This window comes from Petromyzon marinus, chromosome 47 (assembly GCF_048934315.1).
Source record: "Petromyzon marinus isolate PM22_M1 ecotype Great Lakes invasive population chromosome 47, UKy_Petmar_22M1.pri1.0, whole genome shotgun sequence".
Classification (NCBI taxonomy): domain Eukaryota; kingdom Metazoa; phylum Chordata; class Hyperoartia; order Petromyzontiformes; family Petromyzontidae; genus Petromyzon; species Petromyzon marinus.
The window spans coordinates 4,516,843-4,534,876 of record NC_133713.1 but is presented as its reverse complement, the minus strand read 5'-3'; positions in this window follow the sequence as shown (position 1 = coordinate 4,534,876).

Below are 18,034 nucleotides of genomic sequence, written 5' to 3'. Positions count from 1 at the left end.
AACACAGTGAACACAACACAGTGAACACAACACAGTAAACACAACACAGTGAACACTACACACTGAACACTACACAGTGAACACAACACACTGAACACAACCCAGTGAACACAACACACTGAACACAACACAGTGAACACAACACACTGAACACAACACAGTGCACACTACACAGTGAAAACAACACAGTGAACACAACATAGTGAACACAACACACTGAACACAACACAGTGAACACATCACAGTGAACACAACACACTGAACACAACACACTGAACACAACACAGTGAACACAACACAGTGAACACAACCCAGTGAACACAACACACTGAACACAACACACAACACACTGAACACTACACACTGAACACAACACACTGAACACTACACACGGAACACAACACAGTGAACACAACACACTGAACACAACACACTGAACACAACCCAGTGAACACAACACAGTGAACACAACACACAACACAGTGAACACAACATACTGAACACTACACAGTGAACACTACACACTGAACACAACACACTGAACACAACCCAGTGAACACAACACACTGAACACAACACAGTGAACACTACACACTGAACACAACACAGTGAACACAACACAGTGAACACAACACACTGAACACAACACACTGAACACAACACAACGAACACAACACACTGAACACAACACACTGAACACAACACAGTGAACACAACACAGTGAACACAACACAGTGAACACAACACAGTGAACACAACACACTGAACACAACACAGTGAACTCAACACACAACACAGTGAACACAACATACTGAACACTACAAAGTGAACACTACACACTGAACACAATAAAGTGAACACAACACACTGAACACAACACACTGAACACAACACAGTGAACTCAACACACTGAACACAACACACTGAACACAACACATTGAACACAACACACTGAACACAACACATTGAACACAACACACTGAACACTACACACTGAACACAACACAGTGAACCCAACACAGTGAACACAACACACTGAACACTACATACTGAACACAACACAGTGAACACAACACACTGTACACAACACAGTGAACCCAAAACAGTGAACACAACACACAACACACTGAACACTACACACTGTACACAACACAGTGAACCCAACACAGTGAACACAACACATAACACACTGAACACTACACACTGTACACAACACAGTGAACCCAACACAGTGAACACAACACACAACACAGTGAACACAACACACTGTACACAACACAGTGAACCCAACACAGTGAACACAACACACTACACACTGAACACAACACACTGAACACAACACAGTGAACACAACACACTGAACACAACACAGTGATCACAACACACTGAACACTACACACTGAACACAAAACAGTGAACACTGCACACTGAACACAACACAGTGAACACAACACAGTGAACCCAACACAGTGAACCCAACACAGTGAACACAACACAGTGAACCCAACACAGTGAACACAACACAGTGAACACAACACACTGAACACTACACTCTGAACACAACACAGTGAACCCAACACAGTGAACACAACACACAACACACTGAACACTACACACGGAACACAACACAGTGAACACAACACACTGAACACAACACAGTGAACCCAACACAGTGAACACTGCACACTGAACACAACACAGTGAACCCAACACACTGAACACAATACAGTGAACCCAACACAGTGAACACAACACACAACACACTGAACACTACACACTGAACACAACACACTGAACACTACACACTGGACACAACACACTGAACACAACACAGTGAACACTACACACTGAACACTACACACTGAACACAACACACTGAACACAACACAGTGAACACAACACAGTGAACACTACACACTGAACACAACACAGTGAACACAACACACTGAACACAACACAGTGAACACAACACAGTGAACACAACACAGTGAACACAACACACTGAGAAAAACATACTGAACACTACACAGTGAACACTACACACTGAACACAATTCAGTGAACACTACACACTGAACACAACACAGTGAACACAACACACTGAACACAACACAGTGAACACAACACTGAATACTACACATTGAACACAACACACTGAACACAACACAGTGAACCCAACACAGTGATCACAACACACTACACACTGAACATAACACACTGAACACAACACGGTGAACCCAACACACAGTGAACACAACACACAACACACTGAACACAACATACTGAACACTACACAGTGAACACTGCACACTGAACACAACACAGTGAACACAACACACAACACACTGAACACAACACAGTGAACACAACACACTACACACGGAACACAACACAGTGAACACAACACACAACACACAATTCAGTGAACACTACACACTGAACACAACACAGTGAACACAACACACTGAACACAACACACTGAACACTACACACTGAACACTACACACTGAACACAACACACTGAACACAACACACTGAACACAACACAGTGATCACAACACACTACACACTGAACATAACACACTGAACACAACACGGTGAACCCAACACACAGTGAACACAACACACAACACACTGAACACAAAACAGTGAACACAACACACTGAACACAACATACTGAACACTACACAGTGAACACAACACACTGAACACAACACAGTGAACCCAACACAGTGAACACAACACACTACACACTGAACACAACACACTGAACACAACACAGTGAACCCAACACACTGAACACAAAACACAACACACTGAACACAACACACAACACACTGAACACTACACACGGAACACAAAACAGTGAACACAACACACTGAACACTACACAGTGAACACAACACAGTGAACACAACACACTGAACACAACACACTGAACACTAGACAGTGAACACAACACAGTGAACACAACACACTGAACCCAACACAGTGAACACAACACACTGAACACTACACACTGAACACAACACAGTGAACACAACACACTGAACACAACACACTGAACACATCACAGTGAACACTACACACTGAACACAACACAGTGAACCCAACACAGTGAACACAACACACTGAACACTACACACTGTACACAACACAGTGAACACAACACACTGAACACTTCACACTGAACACTACACAGTGAACACAACACACTGAACACAACACAGTGAACACAACACACTGAACACTACACACAACACAGTGAACACGACACACTGAACACAACACACTGAACACAACACACTGAACACATCAAAGTGAACACAACACACTGAACACAACACAGTGAACACAACACTCAACACACTGAACACTACACAGTGAACACTACACACTGAACACAACACAGTGAACACTACACACTGAACACTACACAATGAACACTACACACTGAACACAACCCAGTGAACACAACACAGTGAACACAACACAGTGATCACATCACAGTGAACACTACACACTGAACACAACACAGTGAACCCAACACAGTGAACACAACACACTGAACACTACACACTGTACACAACACAGTGAACACAACACACTGAACACTACACACTGAACACAACACAGTGAACACTACACACTGAACACAACACAGTGAACACTACACAGTGAAAACAACACAGTGAACACAACACAGTGAACACAACACTCAACACACTGAACACTACACAGTGAACACTACACACTGAACACAACACAGTGAACACTACATACTGAACACAACACAGTGAACACAACACTCAACACACTGAACACTACACAGTGAACACTACACACTGAACACAACACAGTGAACACTACACAGTGAAAACAACACAGTGAACACAACACAGTGAACACAACACAGTGAACACAACACAGTGAACACTACACACTGAACACAACACAGTGAACACTACACAGTGAAAACAACACAGTGAACACAACACAGTGAACACAACACAGTGAACACAACACAGTGAACACTACACACTGAACACTACACAGTGAACACAACACACTGAACACAACCCAGTGAACACAACACACTGAACACAACACAGTGAACACAACACACTGAACACAACACAGTGAACACTACACAGTGAAAACAACACAGTGAACACAACATAGTGAACACAACACACTGAACACAACACAGTGAACACATCACAGTGAACACAACACACTGAACACAACACACTGAACACAACACAGTGAACACAACACAGTGAACACAACCCAGTGAACACAACACACTGAACACAACACACAACACACTGAACACTACACACTGAACACAACACACTGAACACTACACACGGAACACAACACAGTGAACACAACACACTGAACACAACACACTGAACACAACCCAGTGAACACAACACAGTGAACACAACACACAACACAGTGAACACAACATACTGAACACTACAAAGTGAACACTACACACTGAACACAACACACTGAACACAACCCAGTGAACACAACACACTGAACACAACACAGTGAACACTACACACTGAACACAACACAGTGAACACAACACAGTGAACACAACACACTGAACACAACACACTGAACACAACACAACGAACACAACACACTGAACACAACACACTGAACACAACACAGTGAACACAACACAGTGAACACAACACAGTGAACACAACACACTGAACACAACACAACGAACACAACACAGTGAACACTACACACTGAACACAACATAGTGAACACAACACAGTGAACACAACACAGTGAACACAACACACTGAACACAACACAACGAACACAACACACTGAACACAACACAACGAACCCAACACAGTGAACACTACACAGTGAACACTACACACTGAACACAACACACTGAACACTACACACTGAACACAACACAACGAACCCAACACAGTGAACACAACACACTGAACACAACACACTGAACACAACACACTGAACACAACACACTGAACACTACACAGTGAACACTACACACTGAACACTACACAGTGAACCCAACACAGTGATCACAACACACTGAACACTACACACTGAACACTACACACTGAACACTACACAGTGAACACAACACAGTGAACACAACACACTGAACACTACACAGTGAACCCAACACAGTGATCACAACACACTGAACACTACACACTGAACACTACACAGTGAACACAACACACTGAACACAACATACTGAACACTACACACTGAACACAACACAGTGAACATAACACACTGAACATAACACACTGAACACAACACAGTGAACCCAACAGTGAACACAACACACAACACACTGAACACTACACACGGAACACAACACAGTGAACACAACACACTGAACACAACACAGTGAACACAACACACAACACACTGAACACTACACACTGAACACAACACAGTGAACCCAACACAGTGAACACAACACACAACACACTGAACACTACACACGGAACACAACACAGTGAACACAACACAGTGAACACAACACACTGAACACTACACACTGAACACAATTCAGTGAACACAACACACTGAACACAACACAGTGAACCCAACACAGTGAACACAACACACAACACACTGAACACTACACACTGAACACAACACAGTGAACCCAACACACTGAACACAACACACTGAACACTACACACTGAACACTACACACTGAACACAACACACTGAACACTACACACTGAACACAACACACTGAATACAACACAGTGAACCCAACACAGTGAACACAACACACTGAACACTACATACTGAACACAACACAGTGAACACAACACACTGTACACAACACAGTGAACCCAAAACAGTGAACACAACACACAACACACTGAACACTACACACTGTACACAACACAGTGAACCCAACACAGTGAACACAACACATAACACACTGAACACTACACACTGTACACAACACAGTGAACCCAACACAGTGAACACAACACACAACACAGTGAACACAACACACTGTACACAACACAGTGAACCCAACACAGTGAACACAACACACTACACACTGAACACAACACACTGAACACAACACAGTGAACACAACACACTGAACACAACACAGTGATCACAACACACAACACACTGAACACTACACACTGAACACAAAACAGTGAACACTGCACACTGAACACAACACAGTGAACACAACACAGTGAACCCAACACAGTGAACCCAACACAGTGAACACAACACAGTGAACCCAACACAGTGAACACAACACAGTGAACACAACACACTGAACACTACACTCTGAACACAACACAGTGAACCCAACACAGTGAACACAACACACAACACACTGAACACTACACACGGAACACAACACAGTGAACACAACACACTGAACACAACACAGTGAACCCAACACAGTGAACACTGCACACTGAACACAACACAGTGAACCCAACACACTGAACACAACACAGTGAACCCAACACAGTGAACACAACACACAACACACTGAACACTACACACTGAACACAACACACTGAACACTACACACTGGACACAACACACTGAACACAACACAGTGAACACTACACACTGAACACTACACACTGAACACAACACACTGAACACAACACAGTGAACACAACACAGTGAACACTACACACTGAACACAACACAGTGAACACAACACACTGAACACAACACAGTGAACACAACACAGTGAACACAACACAGTGAACACAACACACTGAGAAAAACATACTGAACACTACACAGTGAACACTACACACTGAACACAATTCAGTGAACACTACACACTGAACACAACACAGTGAACACAACACACTGAACACAACACAGTGAACACAACACTGAATACTACACATTGAACACAACACACTGAACACAACACAGTGAACCCAACACAGTGATCACAACACACTACACACTGAACATAACACACTGAACACAACACGGTGAACCCAACACACAGTGAACACAACACACAACACACTGAACACAACATACTGAACACTACACAGTGAACACTGCACACTGAACACAACACAGTGAACACAACACACAACACACTGAACACAACACAGTGAACACAACACACTACACACGGAACACAACACAGTGAACACAACACACAACACACAATTCAGTGAACACTACACACTGAACACAACACAGTGAACACAACACACTGAACACAACACACTGAACACTACACACTGAACACTACACACTGAACACAACACACTGAACACAACACACTGAACACAACACAGTGATCACAACACACTACACACTGAACATAACACACTGAACACAACACGGTGAACCCAACACACAGTGAACACAACACACAACACACTGAACACAAAACAGTGAACACAACACACTGAACACAACATACTGAACACTACACAGTGAACACAACACACTGAACACAACACAGTGAACCCAACACAGTGAACACAACACACTACACACTGAACACAACACACTGAACACAACACAGTGAACCCAACACACTGAACACAAAACACAACACACTGAACACAACACACAACACACTGAACACTACACACGGAACACAAAACAGTGAACACAACACACTGAACACTACACAGTGAACACAGCACAGTGAACACAACACACTGAACACAACACACTGAACACTAGACAGTGAACACAACACAGTGAACACAACACACTGAACCCAACACAGTGAACACAACACACTGAACACTACACACTGAACACAACACAGTGAACACAACACACTGAACACAACACACTGAACACATCACAGTGAACACTACACACTGAACACAACACAGTGAACCCAACACAGTGAACACAACACACTGAACACTACACACTGTACACAACACAGTGAACACAACACACTGAACACTTCACACTGAACACTACACAGTGAACACAACACACTGAACACAACACAGTGAACACAACACACTGAACACTACACACAACACAGTGAACACGACACAGTGAACACAACACACTGAACACAACACACTGAACACATCAAAGTGAACACAACACACTGAACACAACACAGTGAACACAACACTCAACACACTGAACACTACACAGTGAACACTACACACTGAACACAACACAGTGAACACTACACACTGAACACTACACAATGAACACTACACACTGAACACAACCCAGTGAACACAACACAGTGAACACAACACAGTGATCACATCACAGTGAACACTACACACTGAACACAACACAGTGAACCCAACACAGTGAACACAACACACTGAACACTACACACTGTACACAACACAGTGAACACAACACACTGAACACTACACACTGAACACAACACAGTGAACACTACACACTGAACACAACACAGTGAACACTACACAGTGAAAACAACACAGTGAACACAACACAGTGAACACAACACTCAACACACTGAACACTACACAGTGAACACTACACACTGAACACAACACAGTGAACACTACATACTGAACACAACACAGTGAACACAACACTCAACACACTGAACACTACACAGTGATCACTACACACTGAACACAATACAGTGAACACTACACAGTGAAAACAACACAGTGAACACAACACAGTGAACACAACACAGTGAACACAACACAGTGAACACTACACACTGAACACTACACAGTGAACACAACACACTGAACACAACCCAGTGAACACAACACACTGAACACAACACAGTGAACACAACACACTGAACACAACACAGTGCACACTACACAGTGAAAACAACACAGTGAACACAACATAGTGAACACAACACACTGAACACAACACAGTGAACACATCACAGTGAACACAACACACTGAACACAACACACTGAACACAACACAGTGAACACAACACAGTGAACACAACCCAGTGAACACAACACACTGAACACAACACACAACACACTGAACACTACACACTGAACACAACACACTGAACACTACACACGGAACACAACACAGTGAACACAACACACTGAACACAACACACTGAACACAACCCAGTGAACACAACACAGTGAACACAACACACAACACAGTGAACACAACATACTGAACACTACAAAGTGAACACTACACACTGAACACAACACACTGAACACAACCCAGTGAACACAACACACTGAACACAACACAGTGAACACTACACACTGAACACAACACAGTGAACACAACACAGTGAACACAACACACTGAACACAACACACTGAACACAACACAACGAACACAACACACTGAACACAACACACTGAACACAACACAGTGAACACAACACAGTGAACACAACACAGTGAACACAACACACTGAACACAACACAACGAACACAACACAGTGAACACTACACACTGAACACAACATAGTGAACACAACACAGTGAACACAACACAGTGAACACAACACACTGAACACAACACAACGAACACAACACACTGAACACAACACAACGAACCCAACACAGTGAACACTACACAGTGAACACTACACACTGAACACAACACACTGAACACTACACACTGAACACAACACAACGAACCCAACACAGTGAACACAACACACTGAACACAACACACTGAACACAACACACTGAACACAACACACTGAACACTACACAGTGAACACTACACACTGAACACTACACAGTGAACCCAACACAGTGATCACAACACACTGAACACTACACACTGAACACTACACACTGAACACTACACAGTGAACACAACACACTGAACACTACACAGTGAACCCAACACAGTGATCACAACACACTGAACACTACACACTGAACACTACACAGTGAACACAACACACTGAACACAACATACTGAACACTACACACTGAACACAACACAGTGAACATAACACACTGAACATAACACACTGAACACAACACAGTGAACCCAACAGTGAACACAACACACAACACACTGCACACTACACACGGAACACAACACAGTGAACACAACACACTGAACACAACACAGTGAACACAACACACAACACACTGAACACTACACACTGAACACAACACAGTGAACCCAACACAGTGAACACAACACACAACACACTGAACACTACACACGGAACACAACACAGTGAACACAACACAGTGAACACAACACACTGAACACTACACACTGAACACAATTCAGTGAACACAACACACTGAACACAACACAGTGAACCCAACACAGTGAACACAACACACAACACACTGAACACTACACACTGAACACAACACAGTGAACCCAACACACTGAACACAACACACTGAACACTACACACTGAACACTACACACTGAACACAACACACTGAACACTACACACTGAACACTACACACTGAACACAACACAGTGAACCCAACACAGTGAACACAACACACAACACACTGAACACAACACAGTGAACCCAACACAGTGAACACAACACACTGAACACAACACAGTGAACCCAACAGTGTACACATCACACAACACAGTGAACACTACACACTGAACACAACACACTGAACACAACACACTGAACACTACACACTGGACACAACACACTGAACACAACACAGTGAACACTACACACTGAACACTACACACTGAAAACAACACAGTGAACACAACACAGTGAACACAACACACTGAACACTACACACTGGACACAACACACTGAACACAACACAGTGAACACAACACAGTGAACACTACACACTGAACACTACACACTGAACACAACACAGTGAACACTACACAGTGAACATAACACAGTGAACACTACACAGTGAACACAACACAGTGAACACAACACACTGAACACAACACAGTGAACACAACACAGTGAACACTACACACTGAGCACAACACAGTGAACACAACACACTGAACACAACACAGTGAACACAACACAGTGAACACAACACAGTGAACACAACACAGTAAACACTACACACTGAACACAACACAGTGAACACAACACACTGAACACAACACAGTGAACACAACACAGTAAACACTACACACTGAACACAACACAGTGAACACTACACACTGAACACAACACAGTGAACACTACACAGTGAACATAACACAGTGAACACAACACAGTAAACACTACACACTGAACACAACACAGTGAACACAACACACTGAATGCATGTTGAGCTTCTGTCGCACCGTACGTAGCCACTCGTGCTCAACGAAGGTCAAATTTGAATCCCTATAGGAACGTACGTTTTGACCTCATGTACTTGTTCATGAATGTTCACGTGGCTTTCTTACGCCAAACAGTGCATTACCGCCATCAGTCGTGATCTATACACTGCTGGATGAAGCCTCTCCAACGCCGTCGCCTGAGATACATTGTGCCGAGATGTTAACTACCTCGCCGGGTATGCAGGAGGTTGTGGGTTCGATCCCGACCCTGACGATGCCTCTATGTTTGGAGTTTGCGGTGTCTCTCTCTCGCTGTGTTAGCGTGGAATTTTCTCCATGGTTCTCTGATTTCTCCCCCCCCCCCTCCACATTTAGAATGAACACGCGATTAAAGTATTTGGCTGCTATAAATGTCCACGTGCCATTAAGCCGCTTCGTTGAGCTGTTATCTGTGATAGCTGATAGCCAGGTCGCTTCTGAGAGAAGAGCTAAGAAGCTCAGTGAGCCTTGGCTGGTCAAATATAAAAACAAGCGTCTAGTTTCGTTTAAGAACGACGTGATGTCACGCCGCAGTGAGCATTCCCGCGGGCGCTTTTTCCCCGCGTTGGCTGCCACTCAGCGGCGAGTCTCGGCCACGCGCCGAGCAGAGAACGTTCCTGACGGCGCCCAACACTCACCACGTCACTTGCACGCAGTCGAAACGACGCCCCCACTACCCGGAGCACGTGCCCCAATACCACGTGCTCTCAATGGCGGCGTAGTGACGACACTATCAGCACGTGCCCCAACACCACGTGCTCCTAATGGCGGCGTAGTGACGATTCTATCAGCACGTGCCCTAACACCACGTGCTCCCAATGGCGGCGTAGTGACGACACTATCAGCACGTGCCCCAATACCACGTGCTCCCAATGGCGGCGTAGTGACGATAGTATCAACACGTGCCCTAACACCACGTGCTCCCAACGGCGGCGTAGTGACGACACTATCAGCACGTGCCCCAATACCACGTGCGCCCAATGGCGGCGTAGTGACGATACTATCAGCACGTGCCCTAACACCACGTGCTCCCAATGGCGGCGTAGTGACGACACTATCAGCACGTGCCCCAATACCACGTGCGCCCAATGGCGGCGTAGTGATGATACTATCAGCACGTGCCCTAACACCACGTGCTCCCAATGGCGGCGTAGTGACGATACTATCAGCACGTGCCCCAACACCACGTGCTCCCAACGGCGGCGTAGTGACGATTCTATCAGCACGTGTCCTAACACCACGTGCTCCCAATGGCGGCGTAGTGACGATACTATCAGCTCAAGGGGATGCAGCAATCGTTCCGGTGGGGGGGGGGGGGGGGGAGCGATATTTTATTTGCCTCGCACGGTTGCACCCAGGCTATTGTATATCACGGCTCACCTTGCATATAATAATCACATCGTGGTTTGCGCTCACGGTCTCGAACATTTAACGTCGTAGGGAGGTGGCGCTCCGTATTCGCAAAATGCGACCATGACAGCTCCGTACGATGATTAGCTCTTTGCAATATGACGTTACCGCTTCATACTCTTTGGTCCGACGCGACTTTAGCGAAAACAACCAAAGAGAAATGGATCCCTGCAGTCACGCAAACTTCAAATCTAGTTACTGCTCCAATTAAATGAAAACAGTGGGAACGTAAATGAAAACATTGCCGTAACAAGTGAATTGAAAGCGCGTCTTAAATAAGTTGTGGTTCCTTTCCACTGTTGAAAGCAAATCTCATGGTGGTTGATAAGGGGCCGTCCATAAATGACGTCACGCGATTTTGGACGATTTTTGACCCCCCCCCTTCATCACACGGCGTCGCAAAAAAGTCAGACCCCCCTCAAATATGACGTCGCAAAGCTCTGCCCCCCCCCCCCCAAAAAAATATATAAAACATGCTTCAAATCGCTTTAAACTATTGTCATTGTAGTGCGTATTTAATGTGGCGCTGCACTCTGATGTTGTAGGAGAAAACATTTATTAAAAAGTCTATTTAATTAAGTAGAACGTGTTGCCTATATTTATTTAAAGCTGCGCATTTTGATGTGACGTCACATTTCTCAAATCCCCCTCCCCCCCTCGTCACACATCGTCACAAATGTCTGACCCCCCCCCACCCCAGGTGCGTGACGTCATTTATGGACGGCCCCATGCTCACAACGCTCCTGCCTGCTCCTTTTGCCGTCTCTCGCGGCATCCCTCCACACTTCCCTCTGCCAACTTTTCAACTTTTGCTGCCACACTCTTTGGTTCTATTGGGTAAAGTCACGTAGGTAAAAAATTAAATAACAAAAATCACGACGTTTCGGCCACAACACAAGCGGCCTTCATCAGGTGAAGGGACGAGACTGTCTGGAGCTAATCACTCAGCTATTTCAATGCTAAATTATATGCTAATTCCTTTGTCAAGGGGTGCCTCTGCGGATGTGTATACTTTAACTTAGCTATTTCAATGAGCCATTTCAATGCTAAATTATATGCTAATTCCTTTGTCAAGGCGCTTTGTTTCTTCTCACACAGCTTAAAGGTCGTGATCTGCGCGTGGCTTTTTTCACTCCAGCGCTGTCCTCCAGACAGTCTCGTCCCTTCACCTGATGAAGGCCGCTTGTGTTGTGGCCGAAACGTCGTGATTTCTGTTATTTTATTTTTTACCTACGTGACTTTACCCAATAGAACCAAAGAGTATGGATCCTAGCAGTCACGAAAGCTTTAAATCTAGAATTTGCTGCCACAGTTCACCCTTGGTCGCTCATTAGCGCCCCGATAAAATCTCTCTCTCTAAAACCAGCTCGAGCCCTCCCGCAGACCGCGTGGCTCGTTTGTGGCAACAGCCCAACTCTGCAACCTCTCCCTGCCCACTGAGAGCCTGATGCAGCCTCTTACTGCTCCCTCTCCTCGTCTCTCCTGACCCTGCGCGATGCCGTTCCTTTCCCATCATTTCCTCTAAATCCACATTCCTTCTCTTGCCTCTCCCCCTTCAATTACTCCCATTACCGCGGTGCGTGCCGCGGTGGGGGGAGGGGGGTACACAGCTGTTTGTTAGAACCACGTCCTTAATTTGTCACCACATTGCTTTCCTTAACGCAGCGCTCTGTTACGTGTTTTTTTTACATTTCTGAATGCATAACTCAGTCGGTGGTGCAGCGGGAGCTAATGTAAACCCGGCAGCCAGGCCGTGTGACGCAACGCCAGTGTTTTAAGATTTGGAGTGGTGAATGAATTTCCGTAACTTTCATTATAACAATAATCACTGTTCCAAACTGTAAAGGGGAAGACCTACGAGACGGTACAGATCGCAGCGCTGATGAATCTCTCTTGGGCCACTTTCCGCTTTGGGGTGCCACGAGAGGCAAGTTACCGCCCTCTCGCGGTGACTCTTCAAAGGGAGCGCGACTTTCCAGCAGCAGCAGCGGGCCCACGTGCCAACACCGCCAATCTCACGCGAGCTCAGTGGCGATGGTGCCATCTCTCCATCTTATTGTATTGATCTGTGCTCGTCTCTTTGGGTCTCTATGCCTCTGTGCGTCTGTGCCTCTGTCTTTGCGTTTCCGTATCTCTCTGTCCCTGTTATCTCTTTGTGAATGTCTCTGTCTGTCTCTCTGTGTATCCACGCGCCTCTGTCTGTCCTCGCTGCATCTCTCTGGCGTTTCAATCTTGATTTGAAGCTTTCGTGACTGCAGGAATCCATACTCTTTGGTTCTTCGTTAAAGTCACGTAGGTATAAAATAAAGTAAATCACGACGTTTCGGGCGCAACACAAGCGTCCGTCATCAGGTGGGAAAGCAACCCATTCATCCACACGGCCGCTTGGCTGGACACAGGTAGTAGGGAATTGAAGAATCTGCCGCTCCGGTAGATTGAATCGAATCGAAATATCAAGTTTCACAGCGGTGGTGAAGCTCCCTTGCCTTTTCTTAGTTATAAAATGTTGCAATGTGTGATTTGTGTGCACAGATCGGAGATGTATCTCATATAGAGTACTGTGTATGATGTATCCATCACCCATTCCGCTTGGGGGAGCTGCCAAGGCGATTCACTGATTCGCAGATCACAGGGCCTGCGATTCAGAGGTCACCCGTTCGATTCAACCTCCCGAAGGGGGAAGTTGAGACATTGAAGGCCACTTCCTTAAACGGCACCACAGCCGCCTCCGTTCACCGAGCAGCGGTAACCAGAGCGGCACGCCAAGTGTTGATCGATCGGCAAGCTTACTTATGGCTGCTCTAAAATGTCCACGTGATTAAGCCACTTCGTTGAGCTTTTGTGGCCAGGTCGCTTCTTGAATAATAAGCCAACAGCTCAGTGTGCTTTACCTGGAAAAATAAAAGTTTTTTTTTTGTGATTTCCTTACCTTTCCTAAACTTTACTCTCCCAACGTGTTTTTGTAGTTTGTTGTTGTAACTTTCTGACACGCCCCTTCTGGACATCTGTGAATAAGAGCCTCGTGGCTCATCGGATTCCTCCGGCAGTCGAAATATTCAGATTATGAAAACATGGGTACGCCTACAATTGTTAATCTCAACTGGCGTATCTCTGGCGCCATCTGCTGTGAGTGCGTGGTGTTGTGTCGGCCACGCGGTGGTGAGGAGCGGTGGTGGAGTGGTTAGTGCGCTATGTTACGAACACGGCGACCAGAGTTCGATTCCCGCTCACGGCCAAAATCGGTGACAAATATATGAACCGGTCATGGGCCTCCCCTGGGTCGACTCAGCCTTAAAGGAGTACCGGGTGTCATGTGTCAACATCCCCACGAGGAAGACGACGACGGCTGGGCGTGGTGCTGACCACCCACTCGCTGCTTCGTATGCCGTGCTGGCCTTCATAGGTGCTCGCTAACAGCACTTGCCCCAACAATCTCATGGCGATACGGGGAAATTTTGCCTTTGATGTTCTGGGGCGCGGTTGCGCAGTGGTTAGCGCATTGTGCTGCGAACTACGCGACCTCCAGTTCGATTATCGCTCTCGGCAAAAAAAAGAGGTCCTGGATTTCTCCCAGGTCGACTCATCCTTAAATACACACATTGTGCGGTGTGGAGACATCAGAACTAGGGAGACAAAGGCGGCCGGGCGTGGTTCTTGCCACAACACCCCGTCGCGTGCAGTTACGATTATCTGAACAGGTCCTGGGCTTCCCCTTGGTCGTCTCAGCCTAAAATGAGTATCTGATGCTGGAGACAAAGGCGGCCGGGCACGGTGCTGGCTACTCACCCCTTCGTGTACCGTGTCAGCCTTCATAGGTGTTCGCTAACAACACTTGCCCCAAAAGTCTGTTGAGTTAATATGGGAGATTTTTTTTATTTAAAGCTTTCGTGACTGCAGTAATTCATATTCTTAGCTCTTTCGGTAAAGTCACGTTGAAGGGAAACAATAACATAATAAAATGTATAAAACAATAAAAATTCTCACGACGTTTCGACCATAACACAAACGGTCGTCATCAGGTGACACCAGGTCGAAACGTCGTGAGAATTTTTATTGTTTTATATATATTTTATTATTTTATTGTTTCCCTTCAATGTGACTTTACCGAAAGAGCTAAGTATATGGGAGATTTTTGTTTGGGTGTTCCAAAGGTCAAAGAGACAAATGCGAATGCACGTGTACACGGTGGCTTTTCAATTGGCTAGATTCCAGGTCTGAGAATCAAAACATGTTGCTTTGACTGTGTGGAAAATGGACTGCCTAGTTTGTTTTTAAATATAAATATAGCTGAACACAGGGCCAAATGGCAAAGCGGCCAGCGGCAAACGACAATTAACGTTGCAACAGACGAGCGTGAACTCGCTTCCTGAAACGAGCCGCGGGTATTCTAAGGGCCTGGGTAAACGGGACGATTGGAGGGAATTCCAAAGTGGAGCGGTTGCACTTTAAGTGGCAGATGTGCCAGAAAAAGCACCACGTGGTTTAAGCAAAAGTAAAAAAAAAGAATTTACTTTTGACTTGAAAGTAGCAGAAATGTGGATGAACCAAACATACTCCTCCCTCACGGATCCCGTGGCGTCATTCAAGAGAGAGGCGTGGGCTATCGTGGGCCGACGTTGTCGTCCAAATCCGCCAAAATAAAACGCGTTACCACCACTGGGGAGAAACAGGCGGCGATTGCCGCCACCTACGGCGAAAACTTAGCAGGACCCCCTCCTGGGGACGTCTTGAAGAGGCCTTCCTGGCTCAACAGTCGGTGACACGCGACCCAACTTTATCGACCTACACGTGTCCGTTCAACATGCGCGCCGCGAATGCCGGCAATGACGCTGTACGATCCCTATTGGTGGCAGGCGGCGCGGTGGTAACAGCTCGCGCCTCACAGAAAGACATGCCTGGGATCGACTCCCAATCGGGGCGCCCACTTCCTGTGCGGAGTTAGTGTGTTCTCCCCCCCTGTTCCTCATGGCTTATCTCCTAATTCTCCGGTTTCCTCCGATAGCTAACAAAAAAGATCATGTAACTGGTACTGGCCAAACATCCCCAATGCTAATAAATTAAATGCAAAATACTCAATTAGGGTCACACAGCAGCAACATCGCCCCCCTACTGCGCAAACTTGGCAGGACCCTCCTGAAAAGTATCGAGGCTTTCCTGGTTAAAGCTTGGTAGTAATAATAAACAAATAATGTCATCCAGCGCTAATAGACACATATTGGACACAATCATCAGCACTAGCCTGGTCACTTGTGCAACATGTACACATCTGTACATTGAACAGGAAATGCGCTCCTGTGAAACAAACAAAAACACTCAACACACGAGTCAATAA